Raw genomic sequence first — 16,810 nt, 5'->3', positions numbered from 1 at the left:
TTATGTGTGGCACTGTTTTGGATAGCATATCCCTTTTTGAGAATGTCTACTACTTGTCTTGCCATCTCTGATTCTTGTTATCTTTCTGTTAGTGCTCTGATCCTTTCTGTGTCTCACTTGAGATGTCTCATCACAGGGTTTTCTAGGTGAGAGGATTATGAAAAGAGGACCATCTCCTCCTCCCTGTGCACAGTGCTAACAAGTGTTAGCTATGGTGTAACTGTTGTTCTCTCACTTTAGTGTCACCTGCCACTTCTGTTGCTGATGCCACTATCCAGTAGCTGTTTGTTTGAAGCCTTCCCTCCCATCTTATTCCGTTGCCTCTGCTGTCCTGCAGAGTTCAGCACTGCAGGACCTCTATTAACAATACTGTGCTGGATGTACAGCTGGATGCATAACAGCATCCAGAGGTTCCTGGGCAAAATCCCCCCCCCCCAATCAATTGACTATTTGCAGTGATGTGGGAGGAAAGCTTCTTCTCCTGGTGTGAAAAAGTAGCTAGATGGCAGCCGGGTGCACCCTTGCAACCAACTAGTGCTCAGAGGAGACAGTGCTTTGCTCACCCTTACACACCCAGGAAGAAGGTTCAGACTTGAGCTTGTGGCCACTGGCAAATAGCTATGCTGTTGGAAATGTATACTCTAGAAGCTGTTTTATTGGATCTTAGCCTATGAAAGCTGATGGCAACGTTAAGATATGAATATTTATAGGATAAAAATAATTCATCTGTCTTTTTTCTTTTTGGGTGAGAGTCCTATAAATTCAGAACATTGATTCTAAATTATCCTCAAAGTCCCTTCTAATCCCCTTTGCTTCAGTAAAATAAAACAATATATCAGCTTTGTGGGACCTAAATACTGTGGAAGGGATACTCCTGATTGGTACCTGGATGGGAGTCTGTCAACCAATACTAGGTGTTGTGGGCTATATTTCAGAGGAAAGAATGAGCAAAACCAAAGCTGAGTATTCCTTGCCTAAGACAATCCTATGAAATTCATAGGATTGCTGTAAGTTGACAGACAACTGAAGGCGCATATACATACATGTCAGCTTCAGAGGTTTTGTGCAACCCTATTTAATACAGTATCTGAAAGAATCCAGAAATGTATCACATCCAATTTCACTATTTAAAAATGATTAAAATAGCTTATTTGATAATATTAGCTGTGAATTATGTTTTGTAATTGAACAATGTGAACTTTTAAAGTTGTGTGCCTTCTCTGTGTACCTTAATCTCTCTTGCCTATAATGTAGTGAGTGCTGTTGTAAAGTGTCATCCCTGGTTCCCACTTCTGGAGTCTAACTACATGTGAGTTTCAACATGTCACCTACAGTAATGTTAGAGCTTTCCTTTTAATTAAACTAAGCAAGATAACAATGCACAGAGAGTGTTTTAACACATTCCTTCCTCACTGCAATCCTGATAAAAGCCACCCAATAGTACAGGTAGAGATAGAAAGTGTAACCAGTGGAAGATATTTTTTAATGGCAAATTTTTAAAAAATATTGTAGAGGTTTTTTTTAAAGTAGATTTTTATTTTAGGATCGCAGTGAAAGCAGGAAGGACAGAAGCACCTTTCTTGTGCACTGTTGCCACAGTGCAGATCAGGCTTCTGATCCATCATGCTTGGTTTTAATTTTTTTTAAAAACGAAACAAAGAAAAAAACCAAATCCACAAATCTTTGTGTTGCTGTAAATGATATGTGATGCATTGTTTGGTTCAAATGCCCTATTTTCTTCCTGGAGGACTCCTGGCTTTTACAAGAGAGGATTGAGAGGTTATTTGATCGCCACCATTTTAGGAATTCTCAGGAACAAGCTTTATTTTTCTTTATTTCTTTTTTTTCTGCTCCAGAGACTAGGGGTGTACTGAGGAATTAAAGAAGTTGGACACCACTTTCACTGCCTTGACTTATCCTACAGAATTATGGAATTTGTAGTTTGGTGACGCACCAGAACTCTCTAATAGACCATGCTGAATACCTCACCAAACTACAAATCCCAGGATTGTGTAGGAGAAATCATGGCAGTTAAAGTGGTGTCAAACTGCTTTAATTCTGCAGTTTGGATACACCCTAGGACACAAACCAATAAATTCAAATCACAAGAAAAGAGATTCTACCTAAACAGCTGGAAAAACTGCCAGATGATAAAATCCTTCAACAATGGAATAGACTGCTTTAGAGGATGGTGAACCTTCCTTCTTTGGAGGTCTTTAAATAGAGGTTGGATGGTAATCTTTTGAGAGTGGTTTAGTTGTGTATTCCTGCATGGCAGGGGGCTGGTCTAGATGGCCATTGCTGTCCCTTCCAACTCTATGATTCTATGATTCCAAGATATGGTATAACGAAGAATAAGCAGTTTAATATTTCCATGTTCCTTTATCTTATATGAGACTAATATTTGTGTTGTAATTAGAGTTTACAAATATACTTTATAAATTATTATATTTTAAAATGTATGTGTTAATTCTACTGTTGCTAAAGTGTATAACATACTGGACTACATTAAAACTTGTATAGCAACACTACTTTTTCTGTCCCATTCTTGACTCCAATTTTCAGTTAAGGGTTTTGCTATTTTTGTAGAATTACTGGTTGCAAGTGTTCAAAATAAGCTGCTATAGGGAGAATTCTGAAACACGTTTCTGTTTTGGACCTCTTTTGAAAATCCATGTAAATTATGCCACTGCTGTTGCCAGATGTAAAACAACAATAACAACAACACAAATACCACTTTCCCCATCCATGTTTCCACTTTTAAAACACTGAGATTTACAGGAGTTCAAAGAAACTCCCTGCCTCATGGCTGTTTCAGCTATGAAATCTTTAACTACTGTCACTAAAAATCAACCTAAGTACCTTTAAGAGACTTAAGACATGGAACAATTATTAAAGAAGGTCAAAGAACTAAGTGCGATGGCAAGCTTAATGCTGAATATAAAGAAAATAAAAATAATGACCACAGAGGACCAAAATATATTCAACCTAGATAATGAAAAAATCAAAATAGTAAGAGTTGTCTTACCTTGGATCAAACACTGATCAGAATGGAGACTGCGGTCAAGAAATCAGAAAAGACTAGAAATGGGATGAGCTACTATGAAAAAACCAGCAAAGATTCAAAAGAGTAAAGATACACAACTGACTACTATTACCAAGTGGTGATGGTGCCTGTCAGGGCTTGGTGCTGGCCCTCTCCTCCTCCTCCTCCTCCTCCTCCTCCTTGGGACCCCAGCCATGAATCCTTCTTTGCTGCACGGCGGTGGTAGTGATGGCGGCTGTCGAGGCTCGTTGGATGTACCTCCGGTGTGCCTCTGTCCTCCAACGTCTCCTGGAAGAGGGAGGCACGTGGAAGTATGTCCAATGAGCCCTGAGTGCCCCCACTGCTGTGGCGGGAAGGATAGAGGCAAGCTGCAGTGGGTGGCAGAGATGGTTCTGGCCCCCGTCCTCCCGGCTTGCCTCTCTCTTTCTTCCCCAGCCTCCTTCTAAGGTAGACCTACCAGGGTGGAGAAAGAGAAGGAGGCCGGGCAGTGGAGAAGTGGTGCAGATCCCATGGAGGAGGAGAACAGCTGGAGACAAGGGTCAACGAGCCCTGACAGCCCCCACCACAGCTGCCACTGCCATCGCCACCAGGACTCCCAGGCAGGCAGGCAGGAGGGAAGGAGAAAGGAGGAGGAGGGAGGGAGGGAGGGCGGAGGTATGGCCGGGGGGAGGATGGAGGGAGCCATGTCCAGGGTGAAGACTGTCAGAACTCCAAAGTCAATTACCAATCAATATTCACAGTTCTGTATATTCTCTGCTCATCTTGCCTTAGTAATTGCTTTAAGTTGTAGTTCTGCCTGTTGCTAGAGAAAAGGGTGGATGGGATTGCTGGTAGGTAGCTGGCTGCTTGGGAATGGGATGGAATGTGGTGATAAGGGCAAGACATCTGTGAGCGTCTTCAAGGCCAGGAAGTTTGCTTCTCATGGTACGAGGGGGGTGTAGAGCCCACAGGAAAAAAGGTGGGACGGAATGCACGTTTTAACAAGGGGTTTGAGGCTTGGCTTGTTAGATTTTGCTTAAACGTCTGTCTAGCCACATCTACCTGTGTCTTCAATAAACTTCACCTTTTGGACTAAGTCGTTGTGGATTATTGGTCAGAGGTTGCTGGATCTTACAGTGACGGGCTGCCAGGGTGGATTAAAATCCGCTCTGGTTTCCCACTGGGTTGAATCAATTTATTCTCAAATAGATCGATTCAGTCCAAAAAGGAGCAGAAGAACCCAGCTCCTTTTTGACACAGGTTAAATGGGGGGGAAATCATGGGCCCCCCTTCCCGATACTTTTAAAAAAGAGTGTCACTGTGCAGCTGCATCTAAATACAGCAGCACCGCTGTGGCACAAAAGGGCTGCTGTATATTTAAGGCACCAAATTATATGCACCGGTTCATGCGGAACATGCGCAGTTTGCAGTAAGGCTCTAATTAAAGCATCAAATGTGTGCCAGGTATGGACATTGGGCACAGACGCACCACAATTTAACCCCCCCCCAAACCCTGTTAAAATATATTTCTTTTTGTATTGAAAATGTTCAGATGTGTCAATGGTTAACTAAAGTTTAAAATGGTTCCTGTTGAAAGCCAGGAAGTCTAGGCCTGGAAGAACAAGTGTTCAAGGACGAACGACGTAGACAAAATATAAGCAAAATATATTGTTGTTATACTCTTGTGTTGCATGGTGACTCCATGGGAAAGAGGTGTGTCCACTTGGTGGGGAAGCTGATCTTTTGAGAGAACAAAGACTTATGTCATGTTCAGGTTTTTCTTCTAGCATGGACTCTGAAAGAGAATAGATGTATAGTAGCCTGCTGTGAATGTGTAAATAGCAACAAAGTCAATAAACCCTCATTTGAGTGAAAATCTGTGTTGAAGTTACTTTGTTCCTGAGTTCCAGAGAAGACTGCATCTGTTCCAGTTGGTACCAGTTCAGAACCACCGGACAAGAGATATCACCCATAACAAAGAGTTTTTCTAACAAGTGGTAGCAGAGGATGGTTCGCCTGAGAGTGGTTCCCAGGAAGGTTGTCAAGCTGGTATCCAGAGATGGTCTTCTGGAGGGTCTGCTGTTGCTGATGTTCCTGTTCCACTGAGAGTCTGCTGTGGAGTTTTTCTTCCAGCTGTAAGTTTGCTCTGTGTTGTTCATCTGTCCTGTGCTGGGAGGCAAATGGGAAGATAACAGTGTTTGTTAGACATTCTGCTGGGACTCTTGGCTGTTTTGCCATTTGCTTTGAGTCATGGAGGTGGCAGCAAGATTTCCTAAGCTAAACAACAAAAATTACAGCTCTTGGGCTCTTTACACGGAATCACTGTTGGTCCATGAGGGTCTCTGGCATGTGGTGGAACAAGGTCCTACTGATGCTACTATTGCTGATGATTCAAGGGCACGAGCTACAATTTTACTCACTGTTGAGCCTAACCAGATTAATCATGTGAGACAAAAGACTAGTGCTAAAGCTGTCTGGGATACTCTGAAGAATGTGCATGAAAATAGCACTGCCTTGTCCAGGATGATCTGTTGCAGAAAGTTATATGCTTGCAAGATGTAAAACAACCAGGATCCTGAGAGGCATTTAGAGGAAATGCATGACCTGTTTGCACAAGTACAGCTGAGAGGTGTCACCTTGCCTGAGGAGCAAAAGGTGTACATCTTGCTTGGGAGTTTGTCCCAAGACTATGAGCACATCCTGCATAGCTTTCAAGGGATGACCGAAGACCAGATGACGGCTGAGTTGGTGTCGGCGCGCATCTTAGAAGAGAACCAGCGACGGAAGTCTGAAGGGCTCCAGAGGCAGCAGCGACAGATACCAAAGGTTTTCAATCCACTGGAGGTTGTTGAGAATTGTCAGCAGGAGAAGGCTGCAGTGTCCATGTCTTGGTTTTATTGCAAGAAGCCAGGCACATCCAAAAGAATTGTTGGAGGTTTGCAGCATCGAAGAAGAAGCAGGGAAAAGGTGCTAGTTCCAGGAGTGGCGCGGCAGTTGTGGATGGGGACAATGACCGCAAAGCCCATCATGTAGCCACAGTGAGTTCAGTCTGGATGCTGGATTCTGGGGTTTCTAACCATATGATTAATGACAATAAGCTCCTGAGAACTAAGTCTGTGTCAAATGTTCAGTCTGTTGCAATGGCTGATGGCGTCCCCAGAGAGGTAAAACACTGTACATGTTCCTAATTTTGGGGAAGATTTTGAAAATGTTTTGTGTGTTCCCAAATTGAAAAATTGTCTTGTTAGTGTGTCTACATTAACAACAGATGGTTATGCTTTGAAATTTGAAGGGGATGAATGCATAATTAGCAAAGGGAATAAGGTATGTGCAAAAGCACAAAAGAAAAACAAAATGTATTATATGCTTCACAAAGCTAAGTGTGCCAGTGTCAATAATGTGCCTTTACATGCAGATTGTGCACATTATTTTCACAGAGTGTTTGGTCACATAAGTTTCTCAAATTTGGGAAAGCTGGGAGAGGTTTGTCCTGAGTTCAAAATGAATTCTTCTCCGAACCATCTAGAATGTTCTGTTTGCAGTAAGATCAAATTGAGAGCTTTTCCTGTGGCCAAGCAGACAAAATGTGTCACCCAGAAGTCGTTTGAGGTGGTGCATGCTGATTTGGCTGGGCCTTTAACTAAAACTGTTGGGGGAAGTCAATATTTTCTTGTCATTGTAGACAGGCACACAAGGTACTCCTATGTGAAAGTCTTGAAGGAAAAAAGTGAGGTTGCTGAAGTCTTCAAAGACTGGGTGAACCAAATAGAGTGCCAATTTCAGTATAAAGTGGGTTCTTTGGTCACAGATAGAGGAGGTGAATTTTTGTCTTCTGACCTTAAGAACTGGTTACAAAAGAAAGGTATACGTCACAACACCACTAACCCTGCAGTTCCGCAGGAAGATGGGGTGGCAGAGAGATGTATTGGTGTTTTAAAGCAGATGAAAAGACTGTATGTTATTGTGTCTGAAGAATTTTGGGGTGAAGTGGCTTTAATGGCGAACCATATAGCAAATAGGGTGTGGAATTCAGCCATGAAGCCAACACCTTATTAGATGCTACATGGTAGACCACCAAATTTAAAATACCTAAGGGTGTTTGGACAATTTGCAAATGTGTATGTACCAGAAATTTTCAGAAAGAAGGGTGAACGTAAATGGAAAAGGTTGATGTTTGTGGATTATTCTGGCAACAGTTATAAATTTTACCAGGGTCATGGGAGAATTTTGTTGTCCAGAAGTGCCAATTTTGAGAAACATTCTGGCTGGGAGAGATTGCATTCCAATCAGGAAGTGTTTCTGAGACTGGGGCAAAGTACTGGAAATGGAGGGGTAAGACAGCCCACAATGTCCACAATGTCTCCAGAAGAGGAGAAACTCGGTACTTCACAACACACTCAAACACAGCCAACAATACACACACACACCACAAGTAAGTTTGAGGTTGTGTCAAAGAGGGACACTGAGGTGCAAACTAGTTCAGAAAGTGAGAAAGCCTCCTGAGAGATTTGTTGTTCAAACTGTAACTGCTTGTAGTGCTGTGGCTGGTGAGCCTGAAAGTTTTGAAGAATTGCAGAGTTTTCCTAAGGAGGAGAAAGAGAAGTGGTTTTCTGCTATGGACCAAGAGTTCTTGTCTCTAGTTGAGAAGCAGGTTTTTGATATTGTTGATAGGCCTAAAGACCACAAGGTTGTGGGTTGCAAGTGGGTCTACAAGAAGAAGGAAATGCCTGATAGTAGTCAAAAGTACAAAGCCAGGTTGGTGGCTAAAGGGTTTTACACAGCAAAGGTTTGAGAATTTTGACAAGACTTTCTCACCTACTGCAAAGCCAGAAAGTTTGAGATTAGTGCTTGCATTAGCTGTTAGGCAAGGAAAGGTGGTAAGGCATTTTGATTTTGAGATTGCTTACCTGAATGCTAAGCTTGAGGAGGAAATTTACATGGAACAACCTCCTGGTTTTGGTAGTGATACTGAGACAAAAGTGTGTAAGTTGAACAAAGCATTGTATGGCTTGAAGCAAAGTGCACATTGTTGGAATCAGTGTATTCATACAGAGCGTGAAAGGCTTGGGTTTAAACGAAGTGTTGCAGATGCTTGTGTTTACACTAAAGGAGGGGTAGTTCTTGTAATTTATGTGGATGATCTTTGTGTAACAGCTAATTCAGAACAAGAAGTGCAAGAGGTACAGAAAGAATTGTCTCAGAAGTTCGCATTGAAGGACTTGGAAATCTGAAAGCTTACCTAGGGATAGAGGTAGAGTGGACAGATGATGGCAGATGTCTGTTGAGTCAGAAGAAAAAGATTGAGAGGCTGATTGAGAAGTGTGGATTGCAGGATGCAAAACCTGTGAAAAGCCCAATGACTCCTGGTTATGCCAGTGCAGAGTCTGCTGAATTGTTTGATAATCCTGAATTGTACAGAAGTGTGATTGGTAGTTTGTTGTTCATTGCTAACAATACATGGCCTGATATTTCTTTTGCAGTTGGTGTATTGAGCAGAAGTGCAAATAGTCCAAAGGTGGATGATTGGACGGCTGTGAAGCATGTTTTGAGGTATTTGAAAGGTAGCAAGAACAAAAAGCTTGTGTTTCAAGGGAGTGAAGAGAATCTAGTGTGTTATGCAGATAGTTCTTTTGCAAGTGAACAGGCAGAAAAGAAGTCAATAACAGGACTGGTGATTAAGTTTGCTGGTAGTCCAGTTGTTTGGAGAAGTAGGAAGTACCACCTCTGGAGAGGTGGTTTAGATTAGACAGTTGTTAAGTGATCTGGGAGAAAATTGCACTGAGCCTACTTTGGTTTTTGAGGATTCACAATCATGCATTGGGATGGCAGAGGCTGAGAATTTGAAGTGCAGGACTAGGTACATTGTAGTAAGGTACCAGAATGTAAGAGAGTTAGTTCAGAATAGTATCCTAAAGCTAGAATACATTGACACAAAGGATAACCTGGCTGATGTTTTGACAAAAGCACTTTCTGGAGAAAGACATGAACAACTTTCTCGTGCAATTGGTATGGTTCCTTAACTCCACAAAGATGTAAATGTAAATACACGGTGTTATTGCACATCTGTACATTACAAATCCATGTAACAGTTGCCTTGTCTAGTCCACATTTTGCAAGCTTGTTTGCAAGAATGTCATGGGAAACCTTGTCAAAGGCCTTACTGAAAGATATACTATATCCACAGCATTCCTTCATCTAACAAGCTGGTAATTTTATAAAAATAAGAGATCAGGTTTGTCTGTCATGACTTCTTTCTCTGAAACCCGTGTTGACTTTTTGCGATTATGGCATTGCTTTCTAGATGTTCACAGACTCTCTCTTTAATGATCTGTTCTAGAATCTTTCCTGGTATAGATGTCAGACTAGCTGGATGATAATTGTTGAGATCCTCTTTTTTCCCCATTTTGAAGATGGGGACAACGTTTGTCCTCCTCCAGTCTGCTGGCACTTCTCCTGTTCTCCAGGAGTTCGCAAAGATTATTGCCAATGGTTTCGATATTATATTTTCCAGTTCTTGGTTGTAGTTCATCCCTTGGATGTAGTTCATCTGGTCCTGGTGATTTATATTCATTTAGATTAACCAGATATTCCTGTACTATCTCTTTACTTATTCTGTGCTAAAATTCCCCTATTCTGTCCTCTGCTCCATTATCCTCAGGTTGAGCACCCTTTGCCTTTTCTGAGAAGACTGAAGCAAAAAAGGTGTTGAGTAATTCTGCCTTTTCTCTATCCCGTTAGCATTTTGCCATCTTCTGCACGCAGTGGCCCTACCATTTCCTTTTTCTTCCTTTTGCTGCGGACATATTAAAAAAAGCCCTTTTTGTTGTTCTTAACCTCTCTAGCCAGCCTGAGTTCATTCTGTGTTTTAGCTTTTCTGACTTTATCCCTACACATGCTCGCTATTTGTTTGAGTTTCCCTTTGGTGATTTCTCAATTTTTCCATTTCTTATACATGTTCCGTTTAAAATTTAGCTCAGTTGAAAATTCCTTAGTCATCCATTTAGAAAGAGGCTCCTCCCTCCCTAACTGTCATCTTTCGGCCTCTGAGGGGGAGAGAAGGCTGGCCCAGTACCATCAGGGGCTAGCCTGAAGAAGAAGAGCCCTCCCTCCGGTCCATCTGCCTTGGTCCAGGCCTCAGAGGGAGAGAAGAATGCTAGACCTGATTCCCTCCCCCCCTCACCATTCCCTTCTCCTTTTGTGTCATGTCTTTTAGATTGTAAGCCTGTGGGCAGGGAACTGTCTGTTATCCCCTCTATTGTAAACCGCTCGGATTCCCAGTGATTGGGCGGTATATAAATAAAACCTATTATTATTATTATTATCCATCCTGGCTTCTTGAGACATCTCCCATTTTTCTTCCTCATTGAAACTGTTTGAAATTGTGCCTTCAGTATCTCCCTTTTAAGAAACTCCCATCTGTCTTGAACTCCCTTCTCTTTTAGAATTTCTGACCATGGGATCACGCCCAGTATTTTTTTTTTAAGTTTACTAAAATCAGCCTTCCTAAAGTCTAGAATGCATGTCTGATTATGCCTGGCTTCTCCTTTCCACTGTATAACAAACTCCAGGATTACATGGTCACTCCCATCTGAGGATCCCACCACTTGCACTCCATTAACTAGGTCATCCCTGTTGGTTAGAATCAGATCCAAAATAGCTGATCCCCTTGTTGTCTCTTCCACCTTTTGGACAATGAAATTGTCTCCAAGGCAAGTGAGGAATTTGCTAGACCTTGAGGATTTGGCTGAGTTTGAATTCCAGCAAATATCAGGATAGTTGAAGTCACCCATCACTACTACATCTCTACTTTCTGAGTGTGTGGTCATCTGTTCTAGAAAGGCATCATCCAATTCCTCCATCTGACTTTTCAACAATGCAGGCCATCCTGACACTGCTGTGGCTAAGTTTTATTTCCTTTGTCACTGGTTGCTGTTGTTGGGGTAGCTTCTTTGGGTTCACATTTGTTTTATTGAACTATTGCCTATCTGGCTTCTGGCCTCATTGGCTTCTTCCCCTCCATCTATCTTTAAATTTTCCCCTTCACAAGTTTAGCTCCTTGTTTATCTTTGGGCAGCACTGATAGCTGTCAGTGCCCTAGAGGTATCTTTGCTTCTTTCTAGCAGCATAGAGATACTCTGAGTGCTGGGAGGCTTTTCCCGCCCCTTCTTGGCATGGGGGGGCTTTCAGCCCAGTCCCAGGGCCTGCTTGTGCTATTTGGGAGGCATGCCTGTTGCCTCTCTACCCCGTTAGGGCTGGCTTGCACCCACTCAGGGTGTGCTTAAAACCTCTGGGCAGCACTGACAGCGCTGACAGGCTTCTCAGCACCATCTGGGGCTTGGCTTGTGCCCATTAAGGATGCGCATGGAGTCTCTCTGCAGTGCGGACAGCGGTGACGGGCTTCTCAGCCCCGTACAGGGCTTGGCTCGTGCCCGTTAAGGGCATGCCTGGAGCCTCCCTGCAACGTGGCTAGCATTGATGGGCTTCTCAGCTCATTCCAGGGCTTGGCTCACACCTGTTGAGGACACACCTGCAGCCTCCAAGCAGCATGGACAGCGCACTGGACCATTGTTTCCAGTCCTGGGCCTGGCTTGTGCCTGTTGTGGGCACGCATATAGTTTCCTGCTGGGCCTGCTAGCCTTTCTTGGTCCATTCTTGGGCCCACTGGTTTAGAAGGAACACGCTTAGTGCGGTTTCCCGCCTCTGGGCACCATTTTGTGTGTTGAGTTCTTCAATGGCAATTTTGTGTAACTGGCGGACTTTGAAGGGCATTTTGGAGAACACTGTCTCAGCCTCACACATTAATTAATTAATTAATTAATTAATATGCTTCAATACTATTGGCTATATGGGGTCAATATATATATAGAGAGGGAGGTTCATATATATATATATATAACCATACAAGTAAGCACATTAAGGACTCAAGTCAAATTCATCTGGGCATACAACAGCCCCTCTTGGTTAGGACATAATGTTGTTCCTTTATCTGCATACTTTATCAAGCATACGTTTATAATCCTATTTCCACATCTCCTTTACAAAGCCTTTCAAGAAAAGACATGGTAAATCCAAAGGTAAGGCACCTGCTAAAAGGATGGCGCAGGAACAACTATCCATATCCATTCTGATACTTCCGATGAGGAAAGTGAAATGGTTGCTAAAGTGGCTATTTTATCCAAATTAGAACACCTGGAAAAAAACTCACACAAATAGACGGCGGTCTAAATCTTCTGAGACTAAAAGGAAGGCTAGTAAGTCATTTAATGCTATGGTTTTATCCTGTTTAGAGGCTCTGGTCAGAAACTATCAGGACCAAAGTCATGAGTTGGCAGTTGAAGAGGCGGTTCCTCAGACGATGAAGGAATCCACTCTTTTAGCATTGTCAGGCCAGGCAGTTGCATCTAGTTCAGGTATACCTCTTGTTTATCCATTGCCACAAAATTATGGATTAGATTGGTCACAGATGTGGCCGTGGGGTAGAGGTGGGGGTTGGGGTACGTCTGATTACAGGGTACCATCTAACACACAGTCTGTTACTGACACATCAAGCATAGTTTTATCTGGAGGATTGACAGGTCATTCACCATGTCTAGCTTCCACTTCTTCTAACTTGCCAACTTCTCTCACAACGAGAATATAAGAGAAAAAATTTGCAACTATATAACAAAGCAAAAATCAATGGTACTAAACAAGGATGAGAGAGAGCAATTAAATCATGATATCACCCAGGAGGAGATATCCAAGGAGATAAAAAAATTGAAGCTAAATAAAGTTCCAGGGCCAAATGGTCTTCCATCTGTACTCTATAAGAAATTGGAAGGGATCATTAGATTACCATTAAAAATTGTGATGAACGACATACAAGCGAATGGTACGCCAGACTCATGGAAAGACACACTGGTAACACTGATTCCTAAAGATGTAAATATTAAAGGTGTTATTGGTAATTACAAACCTATTTCATTAACAAACACAGATTATAAGATCTATGCCAATATAATTGCATAAAGATTTAAAAGGATATTGAGTAACCACTTCATGGAGACCAGTGTAGATTTCTTCCAAATTGTTATGTTAAAGATAACCTGAGGATTATGTTGAACATAATTTAGCATTATGAGCGTCACAATGATAAGAAACTGGCAATGTTACTAGTTGATGAAAAGAAAGCCTTTGATAGGATCAATTGGAATTTTTTACAGGAAATATTACAATAGATGAACTTGGGACATAAAAATTTTAACTAGATTTTGACGACCTATGTAGATCAAAAAGCTCAATTGTTGATCAATAGTGAGAGAACTGATTATTTTAAGATTCAATGAAGAACTAGACAAGGTTGCCCCTTATCTCCCCTTCTTTTTGTTGTTGCATTTGAGGTTTTGTTGAATAACATCAGACTTAATCCCGATACAAAAGGGGTTAAGATAAAGAACCAAGTATATAAGGCACAAGCATTTGCAGACAATTTAATTTGTGTTTTGGATGATCCAATATATAGTATAGTCTCCCTGAATTCAATCTTGCAAGAATTTGCTGAATTATCTGGCTTGAGAATCAACCTAAACAAAACCTCATTTATAACTAAAAATTTAAATAAGGACTAACAGTTGGAATTAAGCAGAATTAATGGATATAATGCTGTCAAAAGAGTGACGTACTTGGGAATTCACTTGACTAATAGAGACATAGATCTGTTTTAGAATAACTATGGTAAACTTTGAAATGATGTAAAAAGAGAAATGGAATCATGGTCCAAATTACATCTCTCATTCTATGGCAGAATAGCTACTATTAAGATGAACATTCTTCCACGGTTTCTGTACTTGTTTCAAAACATCCCAATCATATTGGATATGAAGTGTTTCAAATTTAGAGCTTTCTAAATTTCTTTGGATTGGTAAGTGTGCCAGAGTAAAATGGAAGATACTAAAGAAGGAGCTACTTGCGATAGGTACCCCAAGTCCAGGGATGGAATTTTGTCAAACACTCCTGGATGAGGTCACACTTCCCTTAAAGGACAAAGTTTGCAGTTTGGGAGTACTCCTGGACCCATCTTTACCTATCCAGGTGGATATGATGGCCAGGAGTGCATGGTACCAACTTCGGTTTAATACACCAGCTGCGTCCCTACCTGGACCAAAAACACCGGTAATCTCTCGTCTAGACTTCTATAATGCACTCTACATGAGGCTACCTATGTACCAAGTTCAGAAGCTTCAAATGGTGCAAAATGTGGCTGCCAGATTGGTCACTGGAACATCTAGATCAGACCACATAACACCAGTATTAAAATCTCTTCACTGGCTACTGATTAGCTTCTGGCTGAAATGATGAGTGCTTTGAAGAACTTGACTGCGGGACCCATTGGTGGTGGGGGTGCTGCAGCCCTGATACAGGGACCATTTACAGATATATATATATATATATATATATATATATATATATATATATATAATACAGGGACCACTGGCTCCAGCCCCTGTAGGACAAGCGGCGCCCCCTCCAACGATGCCAGGTGCCATCAGGATCCACTTGCAAGAAAGCTGGGAATCAATTCATAACATCCTGAACCTTGTGGGGGTCCATCTGGAGGCCTTGGGTGGATACTCTGTATCCTAGGAAATCAAGATTGTCTGTGTGGAAATGACACTTGGACAGTTTTACATACAGCTTGTTTTCCAACAAGCGGTTCAAAACCTTTTTGACCATCTTTATGTGGCTCTCTAAGTCCTTGGACTAAATCAAGATATCATCTAAATATACCAACATCCCATCAAACAAGAGGTCATGCAGTACTTCATGGATCAACTTCATAAAACAGGCCAGGCCTCCAGATAGGCCAAAAGGAAGAACTAGGTATTCAAAGGCCCCCAGCGGGAAAGGTGCCTGTTGCATGGCTGTGGCCAGTTCAGTTCTATTATAGGGTCCCTCTAATGTTACCATCATGATTCTATTGTCAGGGTTTCCTGGCCCCAGATCCGGACTAACGTGACGTCAGCAAACTGGGTCATTAAATGTCATTTGTTTGGTTTTCCAATTAATAGTTGGGTTGTGGAAGTTCAGCCAGTCTATGCCCAACACTACATTACATCCATAAGTTGGCCCAATCACAAATTGGATGTGTTCCCAGTGGTCTGAAATTTTCAAACACAGCCTTTCGGCATGCATGGTAATGGGGTTCCGCCTCCCATCTGAGTCCCATCCATTTGGGAAAAGGGTATGGCCTCCTCTAGATGCTCGAGTCTAATTCTTAGGGCCTGCACCAATCTCTGGCTGATTAGACATCGGGTGCAGCCCGAGTCCAGCGCAGCCAACATTTTACTGGTAGTCCCCTTATCTTTGTGGCCAAGTTTCACCTCTACGAAGTAAAGTGGAACCCCACCACTCACCACAGCAGTCTCGTCCAGTTCCGGAGGCTGGGGCGTGTGGTGCTCGCTATCCTGGGGCACAGCTTGCCCTGGCTGAGCAGCCTGCCCAGCGGTTCTGCTGGCCCCACCACCCAAGGAGCCTGGTTCGGTTCTGACTGCTCCCCTGGCATTGGTTCTTTCCGGACATGCTGCAATCAGATGGCCTTTCTTCCCACAAGCCAAACAGAGGCCCAGCCGCATGCGGCGCTGCTTCTCGGTCTCCACAGGCGCCTTGGGTTTTGGTGTGCTACCCCCACTGCTGGTCTTGCCACTGGCCTTGCCCTGTTGGTAAGCTGCCCATTGTTTCACAATCTTCACTCTCTCCTTGGTGGTTTCAGCCTCTCCGGCCCACTGGATCCATTCCCTCAAGCTCTCGGGGTTGGCTCTCATCAGCGCCCACTCCAACAGATCAGGATTTAGGCCATCCTGGAACTGCCTTGACTTCATGGCCTCTGGGTAATCAGGGATTTGTGCTGCCACACTCCTAAACTCCAGCACATACTCTGCCACCAACTGGTTTCCTTGCTGGATGGCCATGAACTTGGTCTTGGCATGGTCCACTTGGAACGGGTCCTTGAAGCGGGCCCTCAGGGCTGTCATGAAAACGGTCAAGTTCTGCAGTTCGGGTGTACCGCAAGCATACAGTTGCACCAACCACTGGGCTGCTTGCCCCTCCAGTCTGCCGGCTACACATCACACCTTCTCCGCCTCATCGGGGAAGTACTCTCCCTTGGTTCTCATGTGCCTTGCGACCTGGGCCAGGAAGAAGGGGAGCTGATCCGGGTCACCATTAAATCTGGCATCCAGTTTGCTGGCCAACAGCTCTTTCAGTGCCTCCGCTTCCTCCCTCCTTCCCCTTGGTTCTCTCACCCATCTCCCTGGTCTCACATTTTGGAGCGGTGGTCCTGTCGGGATTCCTTCATCTGCCCCGCTGTCTTCATCGCCATCACCCTCCACTAGAATTGAGGATTGCCGGGCTGGGGTGGCTGCCACCAATCTCCCGCCCTTCACTGCCGTGTCTTCCTCGGAGTCCTGGATTTTGCACACCATCCAGGACATCATAGACTGGTTCCTGCATGTCCTCCTTCAGCTTGGCCACGTCCTCCAAAAGATCCTCATCTCTCAGGCGCACACTCATGGTCTCCCCAACTGCTTAGTCCCAAGCAGTTAGCCTGCCGGTGTGAGACTTGGGATGTGCGCTGACCAAAAATCCACAACAACTTAATGTAAAACAAAAAGTTTATTGTAAAGAACAAAGGTAGAAGCACTCTGGACCATGTCTTTGCAGAATCTGAGGCACACAAAGGGAAAATCTTAATTTAAACCGATCACTGACTCCCACCTTTTTTCCCTGTCCCTCCCAGGTTCCTCCAAT

This window comes from Sceloporus occidentalis, unplaced genomic scaffold, assembly GCF_023333645.1.
Source record: "Sceloporus occidentalis isolate IW3139 unplaced genomic scaffold, rSceOcc1.0.p SCAF_7, whole genome shotgun sequence".
NCBI classification, from domain to species: domain Eukaryota; kingdom Metazoa; phylum Chordata; class Lepidosauria; order Squamata; family Phrynosomatidae; genus Sceloporus; species Sceloporus occidentalis.
The sequence above is the reverse complement of the archived record's forward strand: the minus strand, read 5'-3'. Positions refer to the sequence as shown.